The sequence below is a fragment of the Sus scrofa genome, chromosome 8, assembly GCF_054392235.1.
Source record: "Sus scrofa isolate SSC_HxYL_T2T_F1_AM1 chromosome 8, Sscrofa_HxYL_maternal_Yorkshire_Landrace_v2.0, whole genome shotgun sequence".
Taxonomy (NCBI): domain Eukaryota; kingdom Metazoa; phylum Chordata; class Mammalia; order Artiodactyla; family Suidae; genus Sus; species Sus scrofa.
Genome location: NC_139390.1, coordinates 46,222,608 through 46,236,095, shown reverse-complemented (window position 1 = coordinate 46,236,095; position 13,488 = coordinate 46,222,608). Strand labels below are relative to the sequence as shown.

Sequence of the window (13,488 nt, the reverse complement as noted above, 5' to 3'; positions counted from 1 at the left end):
GCAGGGCTTAAATCTGAGCAACAGCTGTGGCTTATGCTGTGGCTGCTGCAGCAGCACTGGATCCTTTAACTCACTGTGCAGGGCCAGGGATGAAACCTCCCCTCCACAGCTGCTGCAGTCAGATTCTTAACCCACTGTGCCACAGTGGGAACTCCTTATCACACTACTTAAATATTGCTCTCAGCTTTAGATAAACCCGTATCTAGTGTACCCTGGTCCCTGCAAGTGGGGAGGCAATTCGCATAGATTAAAAAACCAGTAACCTAACCAATGGTAATCCTTTAACAATTTCCTTTCATAATGTGTTTAGGCAATGGAATTCAGCTATTCAAAGAGCATATTTGGTTTGTAGGTAAACAGGACACAGAAGGAGCAGTCTGTGCGGTGCCTTAGAGTGACGGTAAATTGTGGGACTTCTGTTCCTGGCATGGTCTTAGTGTTGGGTGGATGAGAGGAAACGTATTGCCCTTCTTTCTTATCTTAAATTTTGACGCCCTTTAGGTAAGCCTTGCTGCATACATTCCCATTTCAATATTCCTAGTTACCCTAAACTCAAGAGGAAGTCCTACTTTTTCCAGTAGACACCTAGATCTGCAGGCACGTTCTCCTTCATTCTTAACTCTTTGTACTAAAAGTAGAATGGAAAACAAACAAGATGATAACCCACAAGAGAAAAATCTGGCTTACATCTAAGGTGAATGTTCATTTCATTTTTTAAATTTAGTTCCTCAACTTTCAGTACTACCGTGGTTTAGTTGTTGGCATGTGTAATAAAAGTACATTGTCTATGATTTATATGAACTGTTTTTTTAATTAAAATATAGTTGATTTACAATGATGTGCCAATTTCTGCTGTACGGCAAAGTGACGCAGTCTAACAGACAATACATTCCTTTTCTTACATCATCTTCCATTATTACTGATTTAATAGTGACTCACGCAATATATGCTTAATAAATAGTGGCATACCACAGAGCATCACACTAGGCAGGCCTAAATGTTAATGAAGTTTTGTTGTCCAAATAATTACCTGATAGTAATGAAGAGTAAGAGAAAGATCCATAGAGGGAAGAAACGTGAACACTGTCTCGAGAGCGATCTGTGAATTGACACAGTAACGTTTGCTGCCTAAATCTTGGCATTAGTTCAGGAGTTGCTCAATTTTACAAGGTAATGCTCCTGTAAAAGTGTATCCTTCCCCAGAAGTAATAGTTGGCTGAAAATGGGTTTTTCTACCTTCAGAGGACTGATCAGTCTTGGAAGGAATGCTGAGCTATACATTAAAGATTTCATCCCCCAACAATCAAGTTGACAGTGCTCTTATACCTATAACATAGGATGTAAAATACAGATACAAAATTTAAGAATTCAGTATTTTAACAATCTGTGATAAGTTTGTTTTCTACTAGTGAAAGAGCAGCTGTTAATAGTAATAGCAAGATAGATTTGCTTAATGGTTCCAGGCAGGGACACTTCAGGAGGAAAAGCCTGGGGGCTGGTTCTGAGCTCTGCCCTGAGTCACAAGTAGTGATTCCTGCAACTTAGAGCAGGATGGGGAGCTCTTGGGAGTTTGCTCTTTCAAAAGGCGGAGTCCAGTTATGTTTGTGGTTGTGTTGATAGCAATTATTAAAAAAAAAAAAGAAAAAAACTTCCCACTGTGGTTCTGTGGGTTAAGAACCCCACGAGGCGCAGCCCTAAAAAAGAAAAACAAAACTGCTATCTTATTCCATAGGCACCATTCTAAATACTTCATATACATTCTTTTGTTGACTTTTCACAGCAGCCTTGAGAGTTAATGAATATTATCCCCATTTAAAAGAAGACAGTCTGGGGAGTTGCAATCAGAATTCTCAACAGTGGCTTTGGGGCTAGATAGCCGGTTGTGTCCTGCTTAGCTAAAGAAAGTATTGTGTAATGGTTAAGAATATGGCTCTGAAGCCCAAAGCAAGGCCCTGCTCTGCTCTGTTACTCTTAAATGTATGACTTTTGCCTTGTTACCTGACATATTTGTACCTCAGTTTCCCCATCTGTAATATGGGTATAATAATAGGATCTTCAGAAGTTCCCATTGTGGCTCAGCGGGTTAAGAACCCAACATAGTCTCCATGAGGACACAGATTTGATCTCTGGCCTTACTCATTGGGTTAAGGATCCATCAATGCCACAAGCTGTGGTATAGATTGCAGATTCAGCTCCAATCCAGCCTCCAGCCTGGGAACTTCTCTAAGCTGCAGGTGTGGCCATAAAAAAGAAAAAAAAAAAGAAGCTTCAGATAAGGTTGTGTCTGAAGATTGAATCTGTTAAGATTTATAGTGTCCTCACATAGTACATACTCCATATTGTTTGCTTTATTATTATAATTATTATTTTGCACAAAATATTTTATAAGACTTGGGATTTTGGCAAAAATTGTCATCAGTGCATGCCCATCTATCATTCAGTCATAATTTTTGTATTTTTTCATATAGTGTTTCTATTAAGTTTAATACTACATATATTTTTACAATTTTGCTGAAAGACATTTTCCCTATTCAATTTTGGGGGGGGTTATCATAAAGAAAACTCTTGATACTTGTATGTTGATCTCATATTTAGTCACTTTCTTAAATTCTGTGTTAGTTCCAGTTTTTTTTTTTTTTAAAGCGAAGAACTTTGAAATCATCTTTAACACCTGTTTTTCTCTCATACCCACATCATTTCCTATCAGATCTATCTTCCAAATATTCACAGCCTGGAGCCCTTCTTCACCTCTAAGCTCCCCGCTATACACAAGCCACCCGACTCACAGATGGATTTTGTCCAAGCTTTTCTAATCTTTGTACATTTCTGACTGTAGTCTGTCTTTAAGGGAATTTGTTATCAACTAAGGATCATTTTGCTCCTCTGATTCTATTACATTTAGTTGCTTTCCTTTCATTAAATTAGATAGAGCCTCCTCCCAAAATGCTGCAAATGGTAGTGAGAATGGCCAATCCTATCTTTGTTCTAACTTTAATGAGAATGAATTTGATGTTTCTTGATGTCACACTTGAAGTTAATTTCTGTTGTGTAATTTTTACATGATTTGAAAGCTTCCTGCTACACAGTTGACTCAATTTTTATCTAAGTGGTTGATTTTATCATGTTTTTCCAGCATTTATTAATATGAGCATATAATCTTTCTCCTTTGAATTTTCTAGAAAGGTCATTCTGCTATTAATCCACAAGTTCTTGAAGTAAATCTGTTCTTAAATACTCTGTAAAGGAGTACTTTATCTTTTAATCCACTGATGGATGATATTTGATTACATTTTATTGAGAATTTATGCATTTCCCTCAATTGAGTGAAATTGGTCTTCATTTTTCATGTTTATTATTGCCATTTCAAGAGACTTGACTACAATATTGTTTTTTACTAATTAGAAATGTTAATTTTTTCCAGCTTTATTGAGATAGTTATAAATTGAAGATGTACAACATGTTGATTTGACACTCTTACATGTTGCAGAATGCTTACCACTGTGATGGTAGCTAACAGCTCCATCACATCACATAATTCTATTTTGTTTTTTGTGGTGAGAATTTAAGATCTATTCTTTTAGCAACTTTCAAGTATATAACACAGTATTGTTAACTATATTCATAAGATTTAGACTATTTATTTATTTATTTGGAGTTGCAGCTGCTAGCCTCTCCCACAGCCACAGTGATGTCAGATCCGAGCCACATTTGCAACCTACACCACAGTCACAGCACCATGGATCCTTAACCCACTGAGTGAGATCAGGGATCCAGCTTGCATCCTCATGCCCACTAGTCGGGTTTGGTACTGCTGAGCCATAATGGGAACTCCTGGCTCACTTTTTTATTAATTGACAAAATATCTCTTTTCAATTTTTTTACAACTATAAGATTATATAAATTGTATAAAATTGAAATTATAAGTTCCTTTAAAATCAAATAGAACTCTTCTTTAAATCCCTTGCTATTGCTTATTTTTTCTTGATAAATTTTTTTATCTTTTTTTTTTTTTTTCAATTTTGTTTTTTTGTTTTTATTTTTTGTCTTTTCTAGGGCCGCTCCCACAGCATATGGAGGTTCCCAGGCTAGGGGTCTAATCGGAGCTGTAGCCGTCGGCCTACACCACAGCCACAGCAACACCAGATCCAAGCCGCATCTGCAACCTACACCACAGCTCACGGCAATGCCAGATCTTTAACGCACTGAGCTAGGCCAGGGATCAAACCCACAACCTCATTGTTCCTAGTCAGATTCGTTAACCACTGAGCCAAGATGGGAACTCCCTTTTTCTTTTTTTCTTTTTTTTTTTTTTTTTTGCTGTTTCTTGGCCCACTCCCACAGCACATGGAGGTTCCCAGGCTAGGGGTCAAATTGGAGATGTAGCCACCAGCCTACACCACAGCCACAGCAACGCAGGATTCTAGCTGTGTCCACAACCTACACCACAGCTCACAGCAACACCAGATCCTTAACCCACTGAGCGAGGCCAAGGATCGAACCCGAAACCTCATGGTTCCTAGTCGGATTCGTTAACCACTGAGCCACAACGGGAACTCCAGTCTTGATAAATGTTTGACAGTCTTTTCGATTTTTTCTGGAGTTATTAGTCTGGTTCACTTTTTCTCCTTTTTTTAGTCAACGTTTATAATTTATGTTTTCCTAACAAGTCATTCGTTTCATTTAGCTTTCAGATTTAATTGGCATAAAGTTACCTGAAACATACTTATTAGATGTCTAACACATTTTGGTCTGTGATTACATCTTCTTCCTTCCTATGTATGTAAATTCTTGATTTCTCCCTTTCTCTCTCCCTCCATCTCTCTTTCTTTCTCTCTCTCTTCTTTCTGAGAACCAGCTTTTGGTTTAAATTCTGAATTCTGATTTTATATTTGAATATATCTTTTATAGTCTTCTCTTCATTTGCTTTCACCTTGTACTCTTTTGTTTTTGTTTTAATTTTTATAGCATTGTACATTGAATTCATGGCTTACATATTTGCAGTATTTTTACTTAGTTATAATAAGATAACTTAAGACTATTCATTTCCAACCGTATATATGCCCCACATACCCACTTCTTATGGGAATAACTCACATTTTCCTAAAAATTACTCCATTATATGTTGTCATTCCTCTGAAGCCTGCTTATTGGTTTGACTTACGCATTTCCTAGGCTAAGGTTTAAAAATTCTCCATGAAGAAGCTCCCTTTGTGGCTCAGCAAGTTAAGGACCCAACTAATATCTGTGAGGATGTGAGTTTGAACCCTGCCCTTACTCATTGGGTTAAGGATCCGGTGTCACTGCAAGTTGCAGCATATGTTGCAGATGCAGCTGGGATCTGATGTTGCTGTGGCTGTGTCTTAGGCCTGCTGCTGCAGCTCTGATTCGACCCCTAGCCTGGGAACTTCCATATGCTGCAGGCATGGCCCTAAAAAGGAAAAAAAAAAAAAAAAATTCTCCGTAAAGGATTTTTTTTTTTTTTTTTTTTTTGTCTTTTCGTTGTTGTTGTTGTTGTTGTTGTTTTTGTTGCTATTTCTTGGGCCGTGCCCGCAGCATATGGAGGTTCCCAGGCTAGGGGCTGAATCGGAGCTGTAGCCACCGGCCTACGCCAGAGCCACAGCAACGCGGGATCCGAGCCGCGTCTGCAACCTACACCACAGCTCACGGCAACGCCGGATCGTTAACCTACTGAGCAAGGGCAGGGACCGAACCCCCAACCTCATGGTTCCTAGTCGGATTCGTTAACCACTGCGCCACGACGGGAACTCCCGTAAAGGATTTAAAGTGCCTAAAAGCAAATAGTGCCATGTCAGTTAAAATAAATATCTATAAAATTTATATGCCTAAATTATCAAGTTGACTGATCAACTTAATTTGAATGATCTTTACTGTTTCTCTAGCCATTGAACAAGATCATATGGCCAATCTGAGCAAAGACGCATAAATTCTATGCAGTTAGGCCTCAAAAGAGAGCAAATATAATTATGTAGGCCTGTTTTAAATATAGTAGGCAATATGGCTTAGCTCTTAAGAGCAAGGGCTCTGGAGTTTAACTGCAATAATTGAAGCCTAGGCCCTGTATTTAGTTACTGTGTGATGTTGGTCAAGTACTTGGCTTTTCCATATTTTATAATCTCTGAATAATGTCTATAGTGGGCACAATAACAGTATCAATTTTTGATAACTTTTGTGAGGATTAAATGAATGACTGTATAAAAAGTAATGAATATGTATAGTTATTATTTTTAAATTTATTTTCAGTCTAAGGTAAAGCATGGGTGCCCATTTAAAAAAAAATTTATTATAGTTGATTTACAATGTTCTGTTGATTTCTGCTATATAGCAAAGTGGTCCAGTCATACACACACACACACACACACACTCTTTTTCTCATATTATCTTCTATCATGTTCTGTAACATGTGATTGGATATAGTTCCCTGTGCTGTACAGCAGGACCTCATTGCTTATCCACTCCAGATGTAATAGTTTGCATCTACTAACCACAAACTCCCAGTCCATCCCACTTCCTTCCTCTCCCCCTCAGCAGCCACAAGTCTGTTCTCCATGTCTATGAGTCTGTTTCTGTTTTGTAGTTCATCTGTGCCACATTTTAGATTCCACATGTATGTGATATCATATGGTATTTGTCTTTCTGACTTTTACTTCACTTAATATGAGAATCTCTAGTTGCATCCAAGTTGCTGCAAATGTCATCATTTTGTTTTTATTGCCGAGTAGTATTCCATTATGTATATATACCACATCTTCTTAATCCATTCTTCTGTTGATGGACATTTAGGCTGTTTCCATGTCATGACTATTGTGAATGGTGTTGTGATGAACATAGGGTGCGTGTATCTTTTTGAATGAAAATTTTGTCCAGATATATACCCACGAGTGGAATTGCAGGATCATATGGTAGTTCTATATGTAGTTTTCTGAGGTACCTCCATACTGTTCTCCATAGTGGTTGTACCAGTTTGCATTCATACCCGTAGTAAAGGAGGGTTCCCTTTTCTCCACACCCTCCACAGCATTTTTTATTTGTAGACTTATTAATTTTGGCCATTTTGACTCATGTGAAGCAGTACCTCATTTTGGGATCCAAATAGGGCATTAAAGCTTGTACTCTGTGTCTGAGTTGTGTTCTGTTAAACTGAAGTGTGATCCAGCATGCACCATGGAATCACTGTCATATTATTCATTTTAGTACCTTCCCCAGCAGTCCCAGGCTCCCGTTGACACTTGCAGAGCGAGGCCTTTTCAGATCCACGTTGATTTTTTGGCAGCGTTTCACACCACCGTCGGGTTCCATAATTCGCAGGGTCGATTTAATTGAGGGGTTTTAGTTCCTATGAACCAGAAACAGCCTGTTTTGCAGGGTTGGTTTATTTTTGTTGAAGGAAGCTGAGTGTCGGACAGTTATGTTTACAAGGAAATTTATTTCTTTGGTTTACTCCCCAGCAGCCATCCTCACTTCACAGTTTTTAAATTCCCACATGAGAACGCAAATTTTGTCTACAACACCAGACTTGTTTGTTAAACATAAAAGAACATAAATCCTCCGTGGGTCCCCAGGGCTCTGTGAGGGAAAGGGAGCGATCATTATAAACCACTTAGCACTATGTGCTATGTATCATGTTGCCGTGAGAAAGTGATGTTTGATTGGCCCATAAAGTAGGGTGAGTAAATCCCTTAAATACTGATGGGAGCAATTGTGCACACTGAAAATTAATACCCGAGAGTGTATTACAGGGATTACTGTGTCTCCAGAAAAGTCACCTGGGCACATGGAGATTTCTCAATCTGAGGCTGATTCGCTTTTGTAATTTAATTTTTATGGATCGAAGTGCGGCTGGCTCTCTCTTCTCCCGTTGATTTGCCTTTTATCATTGTTTTCTCTCTTCCCTTTCTTCTTGATGTTTTGTACCATATCAGCCAGCCAGTTTAGCAGTTGAATCCCTTATCTGTACCTGGCATTATGTCAGAAACAAGAAAAGTTTCAAATTATTGGGGAAGATGATTGGATTTAATGCATTAGTCTTTTTCCAGTCACGCTTTATAAACCAATTGGAAAGAAATATGGAATAGGTGGCAATGGTACTTATTTTTGTTTTTGTTTTCTGTTTTGAAGAAGCGAAAGCAACCATGAGGCAGTGGACTACTTCCCAGGTGGATTTTCACTAGGTCTGTTTTATGCAACTTGACTCTGATGTAAATAAAAGAATGCAGTGTTTATAATCATATCCTTTAGACAGAAGATTTACTGTTTTGATTCATAAAAGTAATGATTGAATAATTGGGTGAAATTTAGAATTATATTGTCATAAGTCACCAGTTTTGAAAAAAAAAATCTTAAAATGCCTAATTTACTAGAAAACAATTAGAAGCATAACATAAACTCTACAGTTTGAAAGGCAAAGAACATAGCACTTTTTTAGATGTTCATTTCATTTAACTTCATGGAATGCAGAACTATGTAGATATTTGAAACATTGTGATAAATGTATGCCCCAGATTTGTGCTAACAGGTGAGAATTAATTACTAGCTATCCAGAAATTGTTATAAAGATTAAGGTAGCATTTTTTTTAATGGCCTCATATTCAGTAGAAAATCTTCGTGAAAAAAGTACTCATGTACTTGCTACTCTTATCTGCAAGACAGTGATTTTTCCATCAAGGTATAAGTTAGATAAAGCAACGTTTAAGACTTACTAATCCTTAATACACTCTTAACATTTACAATCCTGGTATTTCCAGCAATGCTTAAAAACTCTTTTAAAATACTTTTAAAAATCTTTCACATCAGATGAATACACCGTGGTTTTTTTTTTTTTCTTCACAGAAATCAAAAGGAAATTATATGTAGTAAAATAGTTCTGTGAGTTACTAGTTTTCGGTTCTTCGTGAATGATATTCTTTTCTCTTAAGATGCTTCTGTTAGAAAGATTATAATTGTTTTTTTTGAAAATGGTCTAGGGACGGGATACATTAGAAGGTTTTGATTAATGTATACTCACTTCTTTATATAAAATAGATGACCACTAAGGACCTACTGTATAGCACAGAGAAGGATACTCAATGTTCTGTAATAACTTGTAAGGGAAAAGAATATAAGTATATATTCTTGTACACATACACATATAAAAATATACACATATATATTTATATACACACATATATAAATGAATTGCTTTGCTGTGTACCTGAAGCAAACACAACATTGTGAATCAACTATACTCCAGTAAAATAAATAGATAAATAAATAAATAAATAAAATTTATAAGGGTTTTTTGGCTCTGTGTTCACCCAACCAGTTTATTGAAAATGACTTTGTAATGGCCAGGTCCAGTAGTGCTGCTTGGTTCCCATCCCCATCTGCTTTGATCTTTCTTTGGCCCTTGATAGTCTACCCATTGCTGCGCAGGTGGACTCTCTCCATCCCTCTCCTCTTCGTGCTGTGCTATCATTCACAGCAGTTTTCTTCTTGCTTCTCTGATGGCCTCTCTTCAGGATGCTTTTGGAAGTTCCTATTATGTGCACAGAGGAAATGAATCCGACTAGTATCCATGAGGATTTGGGCTTGATCCCTAGTCTCACTTGGTGGGTTAAGGATCCAGCCTTGCTATGAGCTGGGGTGTAGGTTGCAGACTCAGCTAGGATCCCGAGTTGCTGTGGCTGTGGTGTGGGCCAGCAGCTGCAGATCCAATTTGACCCCAGCCTAGGAACTTCCTTATGGGTGTGTCCCTTAAAAAAAAAAGGTCTTTTCTTCCTGCCCACACTAGATATGCTGTTGCTTCCTGGCCTTCTTAGATGTGTTATGATCCTGTGTCTAAGTGGCACCCTCACTGAAATCCCCAATACATGCTCTATATTCTGCAGGGGTGATGAACTCAGATGCCTGCATGGATAAGTCATGGGAATAAATGAAGATCTGGGTATGAAGAAAAAAAAAAAAAAAGCAGCATAAAAAGTAGACCAGGATCTTTAAAAACCAGGAAGAGGATGTCCCATCTAAAGCCCTTTCCACTTGACCCAGCCTCCATTTCTATGAAGGGCAGGAAACCGTGCTGGCCTCCTACAGTAAACATTCTCTGCCTGGTGCAAGGGTGCTGGGGGGAAGGCAGTGAATCAGATAAAGGAATCTACCTTCCCTGAGCTGACACCAACTCTGCAGATCCAAGCCATCCTGAAGTTTCCAGATGTTCAAATTTTTAAAAAGCCTCAGATCAGATTTTTCTGTGAAGTTTGACTTTTTAAAATAACTTAAGGACAGATATATCACTTATATGTGGAATCTAAATAAATAATAGAAACAAACTCATTTACAAAACAAAAAGGGACTCACAGACATGGAAAACAAATTTATGGTTAACAAAATGAAGGGGAGGGATAAATTAAGAGGTTGGGATTAGCAGATACCCACTACTATAGATAAAATAGGTAAACAACAGGTACCTACTGTATATCCCAGGAAACTATATTCAGTCTCTTAATAATCTATAATAGAAAAGAATCTGAAACACATATATATATGTATATGTCCATGTATTTATATGTGTCTGTATATAAAACTGAATCACTTTGCTGTACACCTGAAACTAACACAATGTTGTAACTTAACTATACATCAAAAAAAATCTAAAAATTTAAAAAAATAAAATGTTGACTTAAAATTTTTAAAGAAGCATAGATCATATTCAAACTGTGCTTTCTGTTTGCCACACTGGCCTGCAAAATCATATTCTAACATCTGACTCTGAAATTGCAAGGCCTTCTTACCTATACCTGTTCTGGCAGCTTGATCTGCATCTACTGCTTTGTTTCCCATCCTCTATTCACAACCATCCATGCCTGGCCCCCTGTTTCTTCTATTACATCCTACATCTTGTACTTCTCCAGAGAATGCATTTCCATTCCCCCTCTCCACCCCTAGTCAGTTGGTCCTCATTGACAGCCCAAATGCTCCTTGTAAACTGACCCTAATCTCACCGTATAGAATTACCCTCTCCCTGCCAGTGTTTCACAGCATTTCCTGCATACTCTCATTAGAGCAGGCACCGAAGTGTTTTATGGACCCAGAGCCCACAGCAGCTATGGTTTCATCTTTGTATCCTGAGAATCCCGCCCAGCATTTTGTTAACTCTCTGCAAACTCCTTATGCTGGTAAACCTGTATCAGATAGCTTCACCTCCCCAGCACAGAATAAGCAGATGTTCCATGAATAGAAACTTTGTTTCAGATGTAACCAATCTTGATATAAAAATTACCTTGGGGGGAGTCCCCACTGTGGCTCAGAGGGTTAAGAACCCAACATAGTGTGGATGAGGACTGGGATTCTATCCCTGGCCTTGCTCAGTGGGTTAAGGATTCGGCATCGCTGAAAGCCATGTGTAGGTCACAGATGCAGTTGGATCTGGAGTTGCTGTGGCTGTGGAGTAGTCCCGCAGCTGCAGCTCCAATTTGACCTCTAGCCTGGGAACTTCCATATGCTGCATGTATTGCCATAAAAAGAAAAAAGTAATTACTCCAAAATTTAAAATGAGTTATCAATTTTTGTCTCAGATATATCTAAAATAACTACTCAGTCTGTTTTGTCCAAATCTTCCTCCCTCTGCCCATGTCTCCCCTCCCGGGACCCACCACACACACACACACAGCAAGAGACCTGGAATAGTTATACCGCTGGCTTAGGCATTTGTAATTTATAACCAGGACTAGTCATGTGATAGAGCAGAAATACTCTCTACCTTCTGTAATTGAATTTTCTTATTCATTGCTGTAAAATTTTCAAGGTTCTATTAAAAGGTGGCTGTGAGGTGGGGGCAGGGATGCGAGACAGAGATGAGGGACACATTCTATTTGAGTGGCAGCTGCATACCAACAATGTTTTACATACTGCGCATGTGCCATCCTGTTTTCCCTTTCTTGAAAGGTCCCTGTGAGTCAGGCAGCATTATCATCAATTTAAAGACAAGAAAAATGAGGCTGTGTGTAACAGGTCAAGTTACATACCATAAGAGAGTTCTGGATGTTCTTTAGGACAAAAGTTTATAAGTATAATTGGTTTGTTATGCACTTTGCCCTCTTCAACAATTTCTTTCTTTTGTAAGTTCTATACTGTGCAAAATGTATTTTTAGTGTCTGGTATCTACTGAATTTAGACAAAAAAAAATCTACCAGTGTTTTTCATCCATGTCAGACCTCCCTTGATAAAAGTTTTACAGCATCCTCTTGAGCATTATGAAATGCAATCCTTAATAGCGATCAGCTATTTATATGTGCAGTTATTTAAGAAATAAATATAAAGCTCTACGTGCTATATAAAGCTAAAATAATAATAGTAATCCATATTAAAATAACATATTTAAGTTCATAAATACACAAGCACAATTACAAGAAAAAGAATCAAATAGTCAGATGTATGTAGCTTTTAAGTAGCAGACTCACTGTGACTATGATAGCTGTGGAAATAGACTAATATGATTGTTTCATTGTTTTCACTGTGATGCAAAATAGTATAAGCCATATTCCTGTTAGTGATATGATTTTCCAGAATAGTAGCACTTGGTAAGTTCGAAAGTATAGAACCTTCCTTCACCTTATATGATAGTTGAATTTCTGGAAAATTTGGCTTAATCTAAACCCTCAAAACGGATTTGTGTTTCTATGTGAGACAGTATTATGTTCCAAACTCAAATGAACAATAGCATAAATGTTGCCTACCTGAGTGTCTGGTAAATGGTTTGAATGGCCTGCAGTATGTGGGCAAACACCCATTTAGGGGGCCTCTCCATTGTTGGAAGTCCATGGACCTTGCCCTCCTCACCCCCGTCATTGAGACAACCTAAAATGCCTCTGCACATTTATTTTCTTTTTCTTTTTTTTTTTTTTTTTTGGCCACCCCATAGCATATGGAGCTCCCTGCAGGGATCAGAGCCACAGCTGCAATGTCAGATCCTTAACCCACTGTTCCAGGCTAGGGATCGAACCCAAGTCCTAGTGCTCCCAAAGCATTGCCAATCCCATTGCACCACAGTGGAAGCTTGGCCTCTGCACATTTCTGAAACATTCTTTCAAGGGGCGACACTGCTCCTGATGAGTGCCACTGATGGAAAGTTTCAAACCCAAGTTAATATTGGTTAGAAAAATATTACTTCCTTAGGTTTAAACACTGTGTGTAGGGCAGGGTAAAATGAAGTATGTAAAGATTCCTTTCTTCAAGGGTTTAATAACTTATCTAACAAAATGGATCACTTGTATATCTGTGGTTAATATTGAAAATATATGTTTATCAAAGAGAGGAAGATGGAGGTGAGCTGAGAACACCCAGAAATGGCTCTCGGAGGCCATGTAGGACAGGTGGAGTGACATTGGGAGGATGTGTATGTAGTGAAGTGGCTCCATAAAAATCTTGAAACACACTTGAGGGAAGGGAGCCAGGGAGTCTGATTAGGGTGAGGGGGTTACTGCCGGAAGATAATGG

At 38.3% G+C, this 13,488-nt stretch overlaps 1 protein-coding gene across 6 annotated transcripts in view; it reads left to right on the top strand.

Moving 5' to 3' along the window:
• The window catches only part of PDGFC (platelet derived growth factor C), a 230,619-nt gene that overhangs the window by 150,959 nt on the left and 66,172 nt on the right, over window positions 1-13,488 (top strand). The window lies entirely within an intron of this gene.